Source organism: Mesoplodon mirus, assembly GCF_964341445.2.
Source record: "Mesoplodon mirus genome assembly, chromosome: 6".
NCBI classification, from domain to species: Eukaryota; Metazoa; Chordata; class Mammalia; order Artiodactyla; family Ziphiidae; genus Mesoplodon; species Mesoplodon mirus.
In genome coordinates this window covers 57,033,281-57,052,234 of record NC_138982.1, presented here as the reverse complement: position 1 = coordinate 57,052,234, position 18,954 = coordinate 57,033,281, and the positions used below count along the sequence as shown (strand labels likewise).

Below are 18,954 nucleotides of genomic sequence, written 5' to 3'. Positions count from 1 at the left end.
ACATTTATTGCTGGAACCAATCCTGGGATGGCCTGTCCAGACCAAAAAAGTAACTAGCTGTACCTGTGTGTGGAGTGAGGTGCTGAAGAAGGGAGCTGTTCTAGACCTCAGTTCTAAGGTCTTGATCTGACTTTACTGCCTTTTGTAAGCTGTTAGTTCCTGTATGAGTTTGCTAGGGCTGTCCTAACAAAGTTTCACAGACTGGGTGGCTTAAATAACAGAAGTTTATTTTCTAAACACATGGGACCTAATGAAACTTCAAAGCTTTTGCACAGCAAAGGAAACCATAAACAAGACCAAAAGACAACCCTCAGAATGGGAGAAAATATTTGCAAATGAAGCAACTGACAAAGGATTAATCTCCAAAATTTATAAGCAGCTCATGCAGCTCAATAACAAAAAAACAAACAACCCAATCCAAAAATGGGCAGAAGACCTAAATAGACATTTCTCCACAGAAGATATACAGGCTGCCAACAAACACATGAAAGGATGCTCAACATCTTTACTCATTAGAGAAATGCAAATCAAAACTACAATGAGATATCATCTCACACCAGTCAGAATGGCCATCATCAAAAAATCTAGAAACAATAAATGCTGGAGAGGGTGTGGAAAAAAGGGAACACACTTGCACTGCTGGTGGGAATGTGAATTGGTACAGCCACTATGGAGAACGGTATGGAGGTTCCTTAAAAAACTACAAATAGAACTACCATATGACCCAGCAATCCCACTACTGGGCATATACCCTGAGAAAACCATAATTCCAAAAGAGACATGTACCAAAATGTTCATAGCAGCCCTATTTACAATAGCCCGGAGATGGAAACAACCTAAGTGTCCATCATCGGATGAATGGGTAAAGAAGACGTGGCACATATATACAATGGAATATTACTCAGCCATAAAAAGAAATGAAATTGAGCTATTTGTAATGAGGTGGATGGACCTAGAGTCTGTCATACAGAGTGAAGTAAGTCAGAAAGAGAAAGACAAATACTGTATGCTGACACATATATATGGAATTTAAGAAAAAAAAATGTCATGAAGAACATAGGGGTAAGACAGGAATAAAGACACAGACCTACTAGAGAATGGACTTGAGGATATGGGGAGGGGGAAGGGTAAGCTGTGACAAAGTGAAAGAGCGGCATGGACATATATACACTACCAAACGTAAGGTAGATAGCTAGTGGGAAGCAGCAACATAGCACAGGGAGATCAGCTCGGTGCTTTGTGATCGCCTGGAGGGGTGGGATAGGGAGGGTGGGAGGGAGACGCAAAAGGGAGGGGATATGGGAACATATGTATATGTATAACTGATTAAATTTGTTATAAAAAAATAAAATAAATAAAATAGGGAAAAAAAAAAAAGAAGTTTATTTTCTCATAGTTCCAGAGGCTAGAAGTCTGAGATCCAGGTGTCTGCAGGGTTGATTTCTTCTTAGGCCTCTCTCCTTGGCTTGTAGATGGCCAGGTACCTTCTCCTGTGTCTTCACATGGGTTTCCCTCTGGGTGTGTCTGTATTCTAATCTCTTCTTATAAGAACACCAGTCATATTTGATTAAATCCCACTTAAAGACCTCATTTTAACTTAATTACCTCTTTAAAGACCCTATGTGCAAATACAGTCACAATCTACAGCCTCTGGTTAGGACTTCAGCATATGAATTTTGCGGGGGGACATGATTCAGCCCATAACACTTACTAACATCCAAATAGCTTTCCTTGTGGTGTAGGAGGGTTCCCCTTCCTCCACACCCCCTCCAGTATTTGTTGTTTGTAGATTTTTAATGATGCATGAACAGTCTAATATGTGCAAATTGAAGATTTTAAATTTAAATATTTTTAAAAACATATTTTGTAAGAATGATAGATATTAAAATATAAATTTTAATTTACTTTTTGCTATCAGTCAAAGATTTTCTTTTGAAAATCTTTGAAAATAAAGAGAACAGATGAGAAATTGCAGCTTGTAAAAAAGTAAGCTTCACTGAAAATGAAGGCAGATCTCAAATGATAGTTTTTAACTTGACAAAAATTTTCTGCAACTGAGTCATTCTTTCCCAATGTGTGAGTTTCTCTGGTGTCAATCAGTGTTGCACATGTGCAGAGAATGGGGAAAGCAATCAGTCCAGGTGTCCTGTTGTTAAGTGTACATTGCTATTAATTATGCTTGCTTTGCTGCTACACAAAAAAGAGCTTTGAAATTAGGTGTTTACATTTGCAAGTCCTACTAACTCTCTATTGTTATCCTCATGTTAGCAAGTTTTAAAGCTTATAGTTACATAAACCAAGAGTGTCTGTGGGCAGCTCATTTCCTCTACAAACAGTAACATAATAATTTCTCCTTATACTTCAGCTAAGCAAAAAAGAGCCCTTTGCTACCTCAGAAATCAACTTGCCTAGGATAATTGTAAACCAGGAAAGACTGGGAGAGACTGGGGAGAGAGCTACTCCATTAAGAGTAAAGGAAAAGCAAAGTAGAGGGAAAAGGTGACTAGCAAAAAAGAAAAGAAACAAAATTTGTCTCCTTCTAAACCAGGGGGGTTGATTCTTCCTGGTGAATTTTTAAGAGCACCCAAAGTTCTCAGGATAAATCTTGCAGTAACCATAAACCTCAAACATTTCCAGGATGACAGGATCATGAAATTTTTCCCCTATCTTTTTGCTGGAGGATTTGGATAAATTGTAACTTTTAACAATGTGTCCAATGATGGTGAATCAGTAAGTAGAATTCCTGTTATCACTAATTAGAAAAAGTGATAAAATTATTATATATTATTATCAAATTATTCCTTTAATGCTCTCAGTATCTGGGTTGACCATAATTGCAGTAAATTGCTTTACTTACAAGATTAGATCTGGAAGCAACCTTGGGAATTTTCCAGCTCAATTCACTGAATTGCAGATGACTTAAGTGACTTGGAGAGGCATAAGTGACTTTTCTAAGGATTAACAGCTTTTTAATTTTATGGAATTTAGAATTAGGGTCTCAAATATTATATTTCACTTTCCCTTTGGAAACTTATCTTTTTACCTTCTGGGCTTTACCCTCCTGTTTAAAAACAGTCATAATAAATATAATTTTAAATTCTGAAGTATTTAATTTAGTTTTGCAGTATATGCGAGTGCTACAGAATTTTAGAACAATTTTATAATATATATATATATGTGTGAGTGTGTGTGTGTGTATATATATATATACACACACACACACACTCACACATATATATCCTGTACACGTGGTTAGGCAGTTTCCCTTGCAGTTAGGTGTGGCCATGTGGCTGAGTGAAGGCCAATTTGTAGGCAGGAATGATACTCTTTCCAGGCTTAGCCCATAAAACCCTGTCTAGAATAGAAACCTCTTCTGTTTTCTTTCCTTATCAGCTGCCTAGAGAGGAAGACTCCCAGGATATGGAGGAAGATTGAGCTACAGGATGGAAGGAGGATGGGTTCTCCTGTTGCTGACTGGAGGAGAACCAACCAGGAACACCCACATTGGACTATACTGTGAGTGAGAAATCAACGTTTATTGTTTTAAGTTACTGAAATTTTGGAGTTGTTTGTTGTAGTAGTTAGTCTACCCTAATATACAATAATAAAGGAAAATTGGAATCTCTCATAATCCATTTTTTTCTACTAAGCCTTATGTGTTGTAAAAAAAAGTAAAGAAAGAAAAGCTACTTTAAGATAAAATAACTTTCCATATAGCAGTGTGATAAATGCTTTTATATACCCTACCCTTTAATCCTCCTGAAGTCCATCTAAGTAAGTATACCTAGTGGACAAATATGATTGTATTGTTTTATCTTCAGAATTGACATTATTAGATTCAAAGGAAGCAGTGCTATACTTGAAAGCTATAAATGATTGAATGGGAACCTTTAGCCCTTAGTGGTTAATATGGCTCTTTGTTATTAAATTAATTATGATGAAAATTTGAATGATACCTAGAATTTTCTAGAAAATGGAAAAATAAAATTTTTGAGCAATATTTTTCAAACTTAATCCCTTTGAATATATATGGATTTAATTAGAAAGATTTCAATTTTCTTGAAATTTAGATTTAACCTGAAGAGCAGATTTTCCTAAGGAGCAGAGTGTCTTACTTTGAGACTTACCTATAAACCTCTTCATAGTATCATTTATGAAATAGCCTGGATTGACATTTTAATGATAATTTTATTAATATAGTGATATGTTGGAATAAAATATGTAATAATTGATTGTTTGTCCCTGCCTTGATAATCAACATTTTAATGCTGAAATATTTCCTTGGATTTATGAGAGTTCTTTTGTTAAACAACCTTCACTGTTAAGTTCCATATTTTTCTAATATAAAGGAATATTTGGCAGCTTTTCCATTGCATTTATTAGCCCAGTGATATGAAAGTTATAAATATTGTCATGCAGTGTAAATCAAGGTATTTAAAATTTTATTTGCATTTTCTGAAAATTACCAAATATTCTATGGACAGGTTACTTGTATGAAGGTAAGCAAATTTTTATATAGCTGTTTTGAATTCTGTACTTTGCAACCTGTCCTGTTTAAAACAGTCACAATAAATACCATTTTAAATTCTAAAGTATTTAATTTACCTTAGTTTTGCAGTGTATAGAGTATTATAGAATTTTAAAACATATATATATATATACCACATGTTGTGTGTGTGTGTGTGTGTGTGTGTGTGTGTGTGTGTGTGTGTGTGTGTACTCCACTGTTCACTCGCCAATCGGGTTAGGGCTAAGGTTTTGATTATATATGAGGCTTCCATTAGCTGAATAACTTCAGCATTTAATGCCCAAAATTTACCCTGTATTAATTTTTAATCATTTAGATTTTGTAGGAGGATTTTATTTCCATGCCCCTTCAGCATGGAACTAAAGAGATAGAAGGGACCTAAGATATTATTTTAAAATCACTTAACTTTATAATCAAGGAAACTGAGGCTTGGTAGTTCTGGTGACTCACTTGAGGCCACAAAATTAGAGATGGAAGCAAGACAAGAACACAAGTCTTTGAACCAATGCTTTCTCTTACACTGAAAGAATTTTCATCTTTGTAATTAGATTGTTTCCTAGAAGTATAAGATCAAGTATTAGTTTCCATTTTCTTTTTTCATGACTGTCTAATTCCTGTCTTCAGAGACAAGGAGAATTTGACTCTAATGCTAACAAAGAAACAAATGGACCACATCAAAACTAAACCAGGTCAAGATCCTCTTCACAACAATAATCCTAACACAAAAGAGAATATTCATCCTTCACTCCTACTGGCCATAATGAGACTGTTTTGTCCACCAGCCGCTCATAAGATTTAGGATATGTATCAATTAGCATGCCTCTGTCAAAGAGAAACATTTACAAAAATTAAACGAAAGGCTTCTTGATGGGGGAAGTTAATAATATGCTTGGGTTGGTCTAACTTATTTAATGGCAAAGCACATATAATTTGGAAATAGAATATAAAATATATTCTTGTTCTAAAGACCCTGAATAATTTTCTGCTTGCACATTGGGGAAACACTAGCTGATAGAAACTCAGAGCTACAAGTGTGAGTTTCAACAGCCTCCAGACTCTTTAGGATGCCACAGAGCTTTTATTCTTGATGACTTAAAATGAATCACCAAAAGGTATCACAGGAATACATAGCTGTATTACCAGTAATTATTTCATAAGCACAACTGGGTATTACTAACAAGCTTTAGCCCGTGTGTTCAGTGGTAAATGCCAACACAGTTTAGGACCCTTTTTTTGTGGTTGTTGCGCATTTCATCTCTATACTTTGTTTAGTTATCTGAAAGTAGGTATTCCTTTTGCTAACTGTATGTATGTTGTTTTCTGATTGTATTTCTTTTTCTTTTATATTTTACTTATTTATTTATTAAAAAAAATTTTTTTGGCTGCATCGGGTCTTAACTTCTGCACGCAGCATCTTCGTTGAGGTATGTGGGATCTTTCCTTGTGGCGCATGGGGTTCTCTCTAGTTGTGGCGTGCAGGTTGTCTCTTCTCTAGTTGTGGCGTGCAGGCTCCAGGGCGCATGGGCTCTGTAGTTTGCAGCATGCGGGCTCTCTCATTGAGGCGTGCGAGGTCAGTAGTTATGGTGCGCAGGCTTAGCTGCCCTGTGGCATGTGGGAACCTAGTTCCCTGACCAGGGATGGAACCCACGTCACCTGCATTGGAAGGTGGATTCTTTACCACTGGACCACCAGGGAAGTCCCTGATTGTATTTCTTGACTGGTGGTCTTAGGATATGGATGGCTGGCACCCACAGCATGGTAAGATTGGGACAAGAACTGGGTTCCCAGGCTTGTACTGCTTTTTCTACCAAGAATTTGTTTTATCTCTCGGACTGCTATGCAAGACAACTTTGAGTGGAAAAGTCAAGGATGCCCTTGAAAAAAGTGTATATTGTAGAGAAGTTGAAAGAATCCTAGGATGTTTAATTTGAAGACAAGACATAGGTTGTATGAACTGACTCGTCACCAGAGAGCAACCTGCTCTTGCACTCTACCTATGTAGATTTTGTTTAATTCATTGATAAATCTGGAAAACTCATTTATTAATTAAGTGTGTTCACTGGACATTGGCTAAGTGCTGTAAATAAATTCTGTTTATTTGTTAAGGCAACACTGGAAAACAAGCATTATTAGCTCACGTTACAGATGAGAAAACCTCAGTGAGAATACCTCACACCGGTCAGAATGGCCATTATCAAAAAATCTAGAAACAATAAATGCTGGAAAGGGTGTGGTGAAAAAGGAACCCTCCTGCACTGTTGGTGGGAATGTAAATTGATACAACCACTGTGGAGAACAGTATGGAGGTTCCTTAAAAAACTAAAAATAGAACTACCATATGACCCAGCGATCCCACTACTGGGCCTATACCCTGAGAAAACCATAATTCAAAAAGAGACATGTACCCCAATGTTCATTGCAGCACTATTTACAATAGCCAGGATGTGGAAGCAACCTAAATGTCCATCAACAGATGAATGGATAAAGAAGATGTGGCATATATATACAATGGAATATTACTCAGCCATAAAAAGAAACAAAATTGAGTTATTTGTAGTGAGGTGGATGGTCCTAGAGTCTGTCGTACAGAGTCAAGTAAGTCAGAAAGAGAAAAATAAATACCATATGCTAACACATATATATGGAATCTAAAAAAAAAAAAGGTACTGATGAACCTAGTGGCAGGGCAGGAATAAAGACATAGACATAGAGAATGGACTTGAGGACACGGTGGGGAAGGGGGAAGCTGGGGTGAAGTGAGAGTAGCATCAACATATATGCACTACCAAACGTAAAATAGATAGCTAGTGGGAAGCAGCTGCATAGCACAGGGAGATCAGCTCAGTGCTTTGTGACCACCTAGAGGGGTGGGATAGGGAGGGTGGGAGGGAAGCTCAAGAGGGAGGGCATATGGGTATATATGTATGCATTTGGCTGGTTCACTTTGTTGTACCACAGAAACTAACACAGTATTGTGAAGCAATTATACTCCAATAAAGATCTATTAGAAAAAAAATCCGTGAGGAAAATACAATCATATGACTTCAAGAAACGAGGAGAATTTATTTTTAATTGGTGTGCAATACCATCAAAAAGATGGCTGAATATAAATAAAAATGTTAAAAGCTTTGAGCTTACAGATTATCTTATACCTGGGTGAACACAGCTTAAAAAATTTCTTAATTTCATGGAATAGTTATTCCACATCTCCAACTGCTAAAAAAATGTGACCTCAATTTATCAGCAAGCTTGTAAATCAATAACCCATAAGTATCTGTGGGAAATATGAAAGATAACCATAAACCCCTCTAAATTTGGTTTTGCTCATAACAATTTTTGATTTTTGGATGCAAACAAAAACAAAGAAGGAGTCAACATGTTCACAGATTTGAACTGGAAGGCACAGCCTCTATGTATCAATAAATAAAATAACCTCACGGCAGCCGAGCAGAATAGCCACAGGACTTCTGGGAATCAAATAGTTATACCTAAATTTGTTCAGGTAAAAGAAGGCCCAAATTGCCTTAGATCTCTGAAACCCACATCATTCTCAAATGAAGGAAAATGAAAAGAAATTTAGAAGTTACTTTTTTTTTCTCCCGTAAGAACTGTCAGACACCCAAAAAACTTTTTAGGAGGGAAAAAAAGAAAAGGAAAAGCTGACTCTGTTTAATCACCTATGGATATTACTGCAAAAGCAAACCAGCACCATGAAAAAGATACACACACACACACACACACACACACACACACACATATTTCTGAAGAAGAGTACTAAGTAAATAATTCTTCGGGAGTGGCTGAGGATTAATTTTCTTGCTTGGTAGATGTCACTCTTTGAAGGAGCTTGAATTATCAACTTGCAGATAGATAGGGCTGATGTACAAGTGAAGTGTGCTGCCCCCTGCAGGGCACATTCTGAGGCTCTGTCTCCACTACACATTCTTTTTTTTTTTTTTTGCGGTACGCGGGCCTCTCACTGTTGTGGCCTCTCCCGTTGCGGAGCTCAGGCTCCGGACGCACAGGCTCAGCGGCCATGACTCACTGGCCCAGCCGCCCCACGGCACGTGGGATCTTCCTGGACCGGGGCACGAACCCGTGTCCCCTGCATCGGCAGGCGGACTCTCAACCACTGCGCCACCAGGGAAGCCCCTGTCTCCACATTCTTGTATGATCAGGATGCCTGACTTGTTTTAGCAGGAGACAAAGCCGTTTATTTCTCAGTGAGAATTAGGGTTTTAAAGGCAGACAACCTCCGAAAAGGTGGCACTTTGACTAGAATTCACACTGAGGTGAAGTAATTGAGTGTTTGACTCAGTTTTCAAAGAAGGCTTTTCCTCTTCACATGTACATGTGGGACTGAGGAGGAGGGACAATGTGGGGAGAAGGGAGGGATGGGGCAGGTATAAAGCAACCTTACCTACTTGACAGTCTGGTCAAATCAATGCCATCAAATATATAGTACTGATATGTATGCATGAATTTAATATGTGTATGGTTGAGGCTCCTTCCTCCCTCCCTGTCTTCCTCCTTCCTTTCTTTCCTTACTTCATTTCTTCCTTCCTAGTCCCTGGGACACTCACAGAACATCAACAGAAAAACTATGCAAAACTATACAAACAGAAAGTAATGTCACGGTCACTATCTCCTTCACGGGAACACTCAACCTTGGATCAAATACATGCCTCAATTACATCTTTCATTTAAAAGTGAACCTCTTTTACTGGCATACTACCTCAAATAGCATCAAAGCAAAATGAAACACAGGCAGCATTTAACAACGCTGGTAACCATAGAAACATATCATTAAAGAATATATAAACAGGAATGAATAATTAGATGAGAAATTCGTTTCTACATTTATCTAAGACCTAGGAAAAAAGCTTTCTTTTACCTCTCATCTCAATTTGGACACTTCCTCTTTAGCCTGTCTTCTAACTAAAAAGTAGGAGAATTCATAAAATGAGAATTTTAATATTGCCTAGCTTAATGGACAAATCTCTTTGTAGGCAAGTGACTAAAAAATATTGCAGTGCCCATTGTTGTCCAGATGTAACCCTGAATGTGGGAAAGGATCCTGATGCAGCCAAGGAGTCTACTTTCAGGATGGGAGGTGGGCAAGAAAACCTGACTGACATCATGGTGAGAGGGGGAGAGCAGTTGTTGATCTTTAAAAATGGGAAGCACAGTTTGCCTCATTTACTGGAGGCATCTATATATAGTGGAAAGACTGAGGGAGGGAAGAATCTGGGGCTTATGGATTATATCAGTTACATTGTCAGGTAGGCAGCATCACCTGTGCAGGTCATCTGCCACTCTACCTTTGCACCTAGGGAAGCCCTACATAAACTCTATGGTAGGCTAAGTTGGTTATTAACTTAAAAAAATTATAAATGGTCTTAGAGACCATCTAGCACATGATTATGCAGCAGAATCACCTAGTAGGGGGTCAGTAGGCAAATATGATTTTCAGGACCTCACCCAACTCTAAGGATCTAATGCTTCAAATGTTTTCCCAAGTGCCTCTGATGCAGCTGGACCAGTGTTTGAGAACCATTTACCTAAGCCAGCTTCCTCATCATATAGCAGCAGAAACTAAAGTCTAGAGCAGTCGTGGTAGATTGCATTGCTGGTCTCAATTTCCCCCCTCCCTATAGCAATATCATATCAATAGCTTTGTCACGGCTTTGCAGTAAGCAGAAGAATCTATGTCCTTGGGCTTGACCACATGCTTTTCTTTGGCTAATGGAATGTTTCAAGCACGGTATTGAGCAGAGGCTTGAAATGTGCTTCTGTGGTTTTGCTTTCTCTCTTAGAATCCTGCATTTTGCCATAAGAAGAACAGACATCAGGTAGCCATTGGTCTAAGGAGGATGAGAGACATGTGGATCACATTTGGGCCTCTTTGCAGATTAGAGCTAAGCCTAACCACGCCCAGCCAAGGCCAGCCTAGATCAGTCAAACCCAAGTTAACCTGATTATTATTATAAGTCACTGAGTTTTAGAGTGATTTGTTATATAGCATTATTGTATCAGTAGCTGACTAATACAGAAATGAAGTGATTTACCCAAAATTGAATCCTAGCATTGGAACTAGAAGTTATATCTTGTGAATCTGAGGTTTGACCTCATTCTACTGCTCTATATTGCCTGTTTCCTTTTGCTTCCTTTCCTTCACAGAGTGAAGCACAGATATCCATTGCTTCCATAAGATCTCTCTGCTCAGTCTACATTTCCTATATTCCAGAACGTTGTCACCTTTCCTCATCAGAGCTTACCTTTCCTTCCGCATCTTGTTCCTTCATCCTGTTTTCATGTTTCCAAAGAAATGAGGAAAGTCTCAAACTAATTCCCACATCTGTGTCTAGGGGTCACCCATTAATGAGTTAAGCACTTCTAGATAAAATTTCTTTGTCATATTACTTGGGGATGACTAGAGACTTAATGCCAAATGGTGGGAATTTAAGCATAATATATGGCAATTGATAGGGAAAATATTTTTAGGCTAGTAGCTTTGGTGTTTCTCAAATTATATCTAATCCAAATACTGTAAGCCCTAGGGACTTCCCTGGTGGTCCAATGGTTAAGGCTTTACCTTCCAGTGCTGGGGGTGCTGGTTTGATCCCTGGTCGGGGAGCTAAGATCCCACATGCCTTGCGGCCAAAAACACCAAAACATAAAACAGAAGGAATATTGTAACAAATTCAATAAAGGCTTTATTGAATATATTTATCAAAAAATATATATATATAAAACAACAACAACAACAAAGCAAATGCTATAAGCCCTAGATTGTACTCAGACATGCCTTGTCCAAATATTTTATAAACTCTCTGTCTGACAGGCTAAATAAATAAATAAATAAATAAACTGTAAGTACAGGCCATTTAAGAGAAATGCTCATATGGTATTTCTATTTTGTTCCTTCTGTGGAAAAAAATTTCACAAGAAGAAATCTTTAGAGAGAACACATTTTTTCTTCTCCAGAATATGTAGGTGTTTTGTTAAAGATAATAAAAATTTTGTGGTTCCTTGACCTTACTTTGCCTGTAATTTCACATTAAAGATTTTATTTTTATTCTAAGGTTAAGATATCATAACTTTTTACCAGGTAAATGACTAATATTGGGATGATTTTGCAATATCAAGAAGAAAAACAAAGAACTGGAGGGTAAAGTTAAGTCTAAGAGGTCAACTTCTGTTCAGTGTTAAGGTAGCCTACATCATTCTCTGGTTAGTGCAGAGAAATCCTTTAGCTTGCTGCTACCTTGATCACCACTTTTGAAAGAAGAAGCTAATAGCTAAGACCTTAGAATTTGCATGAAGACACCTGTGAGCACAGAAACCAATGAGACAAAAGACTTGGAAAACTGTAACCTTCTCCAAATATTCCTATGAATCCCAAACTCAACTAAAGCACAAAGGTTGTCTGCAATTCTGAACTTAAAACACACACACACACACACACACACACACACACAAATACTTGTTGAATTAACATAAGCTCTGAATTTTTAAATTGCAAACAAAACAACTATACCAAAATATTCTCAATTTTATTGGTTTGAGTTTCATGTCAAACCATGATGGTTTTTGGTACTTTGACGGTATTGTGGAAGAAAAACAGATTAAGAAGTGATGTCTACTTTAAGTCCCAGTTGTTTTTCTTGGTAAGTAATTTGCACTAGAATATGAGCTTTTGAAGACAGGGTGATGTCTCTTTCTTTCACTGCTGTATATCCAACACATAGCACAGTGCTTAACACATGGTCACTAATAAGTACTTGATAAATATGTGCTGAATGAGTATGAATGACAAATACAATTTGAAAGTAAAGAAGAAGGCTATCCACTAACTTAAGAGGAGTCTGGAGACACTGGATTGGAAAGGTTTCAAGCTTGAATGTCTACAGTGCAGTCTGAGGAGGCACTATATGACACTAACATTCTGGGTGCTATTTTTTGCTTTGAGTGCTGGAAGCAGTAAATGTCTCCTGTTAGGCCCATTACCAAAGTGAAAAAGGGCTGTTGGAAAGAGGAGGAGTAGTGCAAGTGCCTTATCCTATGGTCTGTGAACCCCTGAAAGCCATGGAAGGGCTGTAGGGGACCACAAACTGTGCACCATCTTCCTCAAGCATGTGCCTGGGGAAAATCTTTTGTCTCTCAGGGCAGCCAGCTGCTGATTTTGTCCCTTGAAAGTAGACTAATTACACCAAAAAAGATTTCTTTTTGGTGAGCCCACCTTGGAAACCATTTAGGCCATTGATATCTTTAAGATGGTGCACATTTCAATGCCAAGTACATCTTGAATTGGATGGGAAGTCTTGGTATTCTCTGCACAGATGGAGGACCCGAGAAGTTGGCACTTCCTCAGCCTCTGCTGCTTCACTAGGGAAAGATGCTCCACATGTCAGGCTTTTTACATGGGCCCGTGTTGGTGTCAACAGCCCTTCCAACAATCCCCGAAGAGGTTCTTCTACTGCTGTGAAAGTCTTCAACTTCCTCAGAGCCAAGAACTCAAATCATTGCCTTTTCAGTAAATCTTTGTCAAGATATAAGAGCACACCATGAGATTCTTTCCTGTTAGAGAAGTGTGTTGGCAATCCAGAGAAGAGATTTAGGAGATATTTGGTTTGGTTAAACCTTTTAACTTTTTTTTAAGAGAAAAGAAACCCCTTCTTAGAACAAATTGGATGTGAGAAGTTCATTCCAGGACTAGCTTTAAAACAGCTCATATCTTAGTTACATAAATGAGGCAAATCTTTTGATCAAAATGCTGAATTTACTATTAGAGATACTGCTGAAGAACGATGACTTTTTTTGGTCGAGCTGCTATTCTGAATGAGGTTGGTGGAGTCAGACAGAAATCTGAATTTTCTAATATTGGAGGTGAGACTGATAAAGTCTGGAGAGTTTCTAGAGACAAAAATCTACAGATACTCTGCAAATGACTTATGTCTTATGAAGGTCATTTTTTGTCCAGATGACTTTAGAATGGAAACAAATTGCTGACATAGATAGCCTTGATAATATGAAGTTAACAACGATAATCTCATTGACTTGAGGACAAAGGAAATGATGTAATATGAATTTAGGTATTTCTTGACACATGCCCCATGTGAGATATTGTGAGCTACAGGAGCTCTGACTCCATTTGCTATCAGACTTTGTGAATCAGAATTTTACCTCTTATTGCCATTAAATGAAACATTGACATTGATGCAAGGTCAAATATGTTATTTCAGTTTCTTATTCCAGAAAAAGTGTACAACCTTCTCACAAGTGTGAGAAAGCCATAATTCCTTGTCAATGCTGTTTTGTTAACTATGTGTAGATCAATTTCCAGTGCAATGAGCTAAATAATAAGCACATTTTTTTCTGTTTATGTGTTTATGAGTATGTTTTTAAGTGGATGCTTATCAGTTGAATCAGATTCTCAGAGGGGTTTATGACTCGAAAGAAAGAAAGAGAGAGAGAGAGAGAGAGGGAAAGAAGGGAAGGAAGGAAGGAAGAAAGAAAGAAAGAAAATAGAAAGAAAGAAAGAAAGAAAAAGAAAGAGAGAAAGAAAGAAAATTTAAAATGAGCAGTCAAGGTAGGGAATGAACTGATCAGGCAGCTTGCCCCTGTTTAGTGGGGTTCCTCTATACTCGTTTCATGGGAGTTCTGAAACAAAAGTAGCTGTTATCGCCTTTTCTCACTCCACTTTGCTGAGTGATGCAGACCAGAGTTGGCTCTGTTCCTCACATTGCAGGAGATAAAGCTGCACACCAGATAACTCACGTGTCTGAGAGCATGGCTGAAAACGAAGGCGAGAAAACAGGAGAGGGAAACAGGAGTGGAAGAGGAAGCCTTGTTTGTTTTTACATTTCCTGATGCTATTAAATCTAGCTCAGCCCCTGATGCTATTAAATCTATCCTTGGATCTCAGGGTCAGGGGGCTTGGGAGGTAGACTAGAGTTTAAAGTTCTTGGAATAATTTTATTACTTTAGGAACAATATATAAATACACAAGAGTCGTTGCTTCAAAATGGCTAATTCCCAGCCTGACTAGGGACTTCCCATTTTGCTAATTAGTTCAGAATTGTGATGAGGTCTGGGGGTGTTTGAGAAGAGGAGGCTGGCTGGTAACAGAAGATGAGTATCAGGTTGTAGAAGTATGAATGTAGGTACGGTGTGAGAAGGAATTTCCAACTCTCTCTAGCTCTGAAGAGGTGATACTATTATAGAATAACGGGTGCAAACACTTTTAATGAAAGTGATATATCCCAGTATGAGCTGTCATATAGTGTAGAGCTTTATGCCTTTTTTCCTTGCTGAGTTGATGACATGAAAAGTATTCCTAATGCAATTAAAAGGTGTTCTTGAGCTCACCAAAGCAAAGGTCTGTTCTTCTGCATCTAAGAGATTGTAAGTCAATGATCTGTGAAAGTAGGTGTAGATTTGTTCTTAAATTTTTACATTCTGAAATTTTCCATTTCCTGTTTAACATCTCTAAGAGAATAACTGACCAGGGTGGTAGGGATTTTATGTGGTTGAAAGGCAGATATATAGTAACTTCTCCACTTACCAAAGTAGGGAAAATAGCCCCTATCTCTTCAGCCTTAATGGATGTCTACAAATGTACATGCAGACATAATTTCTAGTCTGTGATGTGTGGGGCATTCTTACATTCAACAGTGTAATTGCCATGGTGGTTTGGGTAGTGGGACAGCCCTGTCCTTAAAGTTGGCATGGACTGCATACTCTCTGGCACTGTTCCAAAAACCCCTTTTGACTTAGAACAGAGCAAGGTTTGGGGGAAGATGTATGCATTTGAATTAAGATTGGGGAGAGGGTGGCTAGCAGAAGGAAGTATATAACTATTGAGATACTGGTGTGGTGTGCTGATGTTGAGGCAGGTTAGAGGGGTTTTGTTTATGGAAGTTATCTGCAGGATGTGTTTTGTAATCATGTTACTTCTTTCCATAACATAATTACATTTGTAATTATGTTACAAATTTCCTTCAATTTGTGACATCATATTTGTTTTTTTATTGAAGTATAGTTGATGTACAATATTATATAAATTACAGTTGCATGATATAGTGATTCAAAAATTTTAAAGCTTGTACTCCATTTATAGTTATTATAAAATATTGGCTATATTCCCTGTGTTGTACAATATATCCTTGTAGCTTATTTTATACATAATAGTTTGTATCTTTTAATCTCCTACTCCTATATTTCTCCTCCCCTCTTCCCTCTCCCCACTGGTAATCACTGAGTCTGCTTCTTTTTTGTTATCTTCACCAGTTTATTGTATTTTTAAGATTCCACATATAAGTGACATCATAAAAAACTTGTCTTTCTCTGTCTGGCTTATTTCACTTAGCATAATGCCCTCCAAGTCCATCCATGTCACAAATGGCAAAATTTCATTCTTCTTTATGGCTGAGTAGTATTCCATTTTGTGTGTGTGTGTGTATACACCACATATGTATATATACATATATGTGTGTGTGTGTGTGTATATATATATATATATATATATATATATATATATATATACCACATCTTCTTTATCCATTCATCTGTTGATGGACACTTAGTCTGCTTCCATATCTTGGCAATTGTGAATAATGCTTCTATGAACATTGGGGTGCATGTATCTTTTCAAATTAGTGTTTTTATTTTTTTCAGATATATACTCAGGAGTGGGATTCCTGGGTCATATGGTAATTCTATTTTTTTTTTTTTTTTTTTTGCGGTATGCGGGCCTCTCACTGCTGTGGCCTCTCCCGTTGTGGAGCACAGGCTCCAGACGTGCAGGCTCAGTGGCCATGGCTCACGGGCCCAGCCGCTCCGCGGCATGTGGGATCTTCCCGGACCGGGGCACGAACCCGTGTCCCCTGCATCGGCAGGTGGACTCTCAACCACTGCACCACCAGGGAAGCCCTGGTAACTCTATTTTTAGGTTTTTGAGAAACCTCCATACTGTTTTCCATAGTAGCTTCGCCAATTTACATTCCCACCAACAGTGTATGAGGGTTCTCTTTTCTCCACATCCTTGCCAACATTTGCTATTTGTGGTCTTTTTGATGATGGCTGTTCTGACAGGTTCGAGGTTATATCTCATTGTGGTTTTGATTTGCATTTCCCTGATAGTTAGCAATGTTGAGCATCTTTTCAGGTGCCTGTTTGCCATCTGCATGTCCTCTTTGGAAAAATGTCTATTCAGGTCTTCTGCCCATTTTTTAATCAGTTTGTTTGTTTTTTTTGATGTTGAGTTGTATGAGCTGTTTATGCGTTTTGGATATTAACCCCTTATTAGTCATATTATTTGCAAATATTTTCTCCCATTCAGTAGGTGTATGACATCATATTTGGATATACCTGAAAACTTGAGGTTTTAGAGCTAAGATGGGCTTTAAGAATAGACCTTCTCAAATGTCTTATGCTAGTTACCTCTTATTTTCTACTTGAAGCACCTCTAGAGACTAGCCTGTTTTAGGTTAGATGTTGGTGTTAGAACTTGGACTGAGTCAGATCTGACTTCCAGACGAGGACCGTTTTTCAATATACCACGTTGCTTCAAATTAAAGGAGAAAAAGAGAATACAAGGGCAAATAGGTTTTTGTTATCTTTTATTAATGCAGAATAGTAAAATAATAGTATTCTTTTTATTCCTTTTTTGTGTAGCAAACATGCACGTATTTGTAAGTGGAGATTATTTTTAGTAAAAAATTTTATTTTATTTTAGGTAAATAAAATAGGGATATTAAAGCTCTTTGAAAGCTAAAGAAAACAGACAAAAATTTATTTACAAAAATTTCAAGCTCTTAACCTATCTTAGGTTGCACCAACATTGAATCTATTTTTTCCTAGTTCAATTAGATGAAACAGTAGGTACTCAATATATGTTTGTTTCATGAATGAATAAATTGAAACAAACATTCGTTTGCGAACTAGTAGATGCCAGGCCTGCTGAATATCATCTAACCCTCAAGATTCAACTCCTCTCCCACCTTTCTTCAAAAGCCTCTGAAATACTTTAATAAAAAGCCCTTTTCTTTTTACTATATCTATGTAGTAGATATTATTTGCTTATTTTTCATATCTAACAATTTTTTTTACAACTAGTTACTTACATACATAAGCAACTACTACTATTTTGCATGTTCCAGACTCCCCTAGGAAAGTCTTGCACTTATTAGCAAATGAATAATTTTTTGAAATAATAATAATTTTATCTACTTTAAGGTCAATTTACAGGTGTCAAGTATATTAGGACTAATTTAAATCTTTATTTTTAGGTAAATTGAGCTCCAAATATTTAGACAGAACCATATAAATTAATGAGAATTTTATATGATAAACCTAATACTTTATTGTTTACTGAAGACAACATGTGATATAGAAACAGAAAACTAGGGGCCAAGACACAATAGTGAAAATGTGGGAAAAATCAGGAAGTATCAGAAGACTGTTGACAATGATTTCTCACTTTCATATTAGTGTTTTAGCAGATCTTATTCTAGTTGGTTGAAGAGGTTCATGTTCAATTACATTAAACCATCTTGAAATACAAAGAAAAAGAAGGCCACACACAGTTTGGAGATGAGAAGATTTGGAGGAGGGAGTTGGCTTCTGTACTGGATTTTCAAATATTTGAAAATATTTCGTTTGGAAGTGGGTTTCCATTGGGTCCATGTGGCCTCACTGGGAACTACTTGATGGAAGTTTTAAGGGAGTAGAAATCTATTTTAATGAGGAAAACAGTTTAATAATTAGCAAATTAGATGTTGTTTTTTGGGGATAAGTGAGCTCTTCACTTTGAATATATTTCATCAGAAAGTCATTGACAATTTGTGGGGAGAGGATAGGATAAGAACAGATTTGTATGTTGCGAAGGAGACTGAACTAGTAAATTCTAAATTTTTATAATTCTAAGAAATTCTGACTCTCGTCTTGACATCTAATTGACCTTTGGTATGACTTCTTGCTGCCATTTTGAGTAACAAATAAAAAAAGATGATCTGCAGTTTATTACTGGTTAAGTGTTTCAAATACTACGTTACCCCACAAATACAATGGATCTTTGTATTTTCCTTTATTATGTAATTGGTAGTACTTCTAGCATCTGCTTTTACAGGTCATAGATTAAGAAGAATCTGTGAAAATACAGTGTTCATTTTTTAAAGGATCATGTCATTATAGTAGCACGCCTGGGAAAGTAGTTCCTGGGATGTCTAAAATTTATATTGGGTTGTAAAACTGAAGTATGGGCCAAGGGTTAACAACCTTGAATTGTGCCCTTAAAATTAGTCTCAGAAAATCTACTTCATTATAAATACATTACTACTGAGTAGTGTCCTTCTGATTGATATGCCCAGAGCTACCTTTTTCAGCAGTCTTTTAAGCACCAATCCTTCATGTTGGTTCTAAAA

At 37.3% G+C, this 18,954-nt stretch overlaps 1 protein-coding gene across 1 annotated transcript in view; it reads right to left on the bottom strand.

Moving 5' to 3' along the window:
* Nucleotides 1-18,954, bottom strand: part of SPATA16 (spermatogenesis associated 16) — a gene marked incomplete at its 3' end in the record, with an annotated part of 212,598 nt that overhangs the window by 64,717 nt on the left and 128,927 nt on the right. The gene's annotated exons all lie outside the window — the stretch shown is intronic.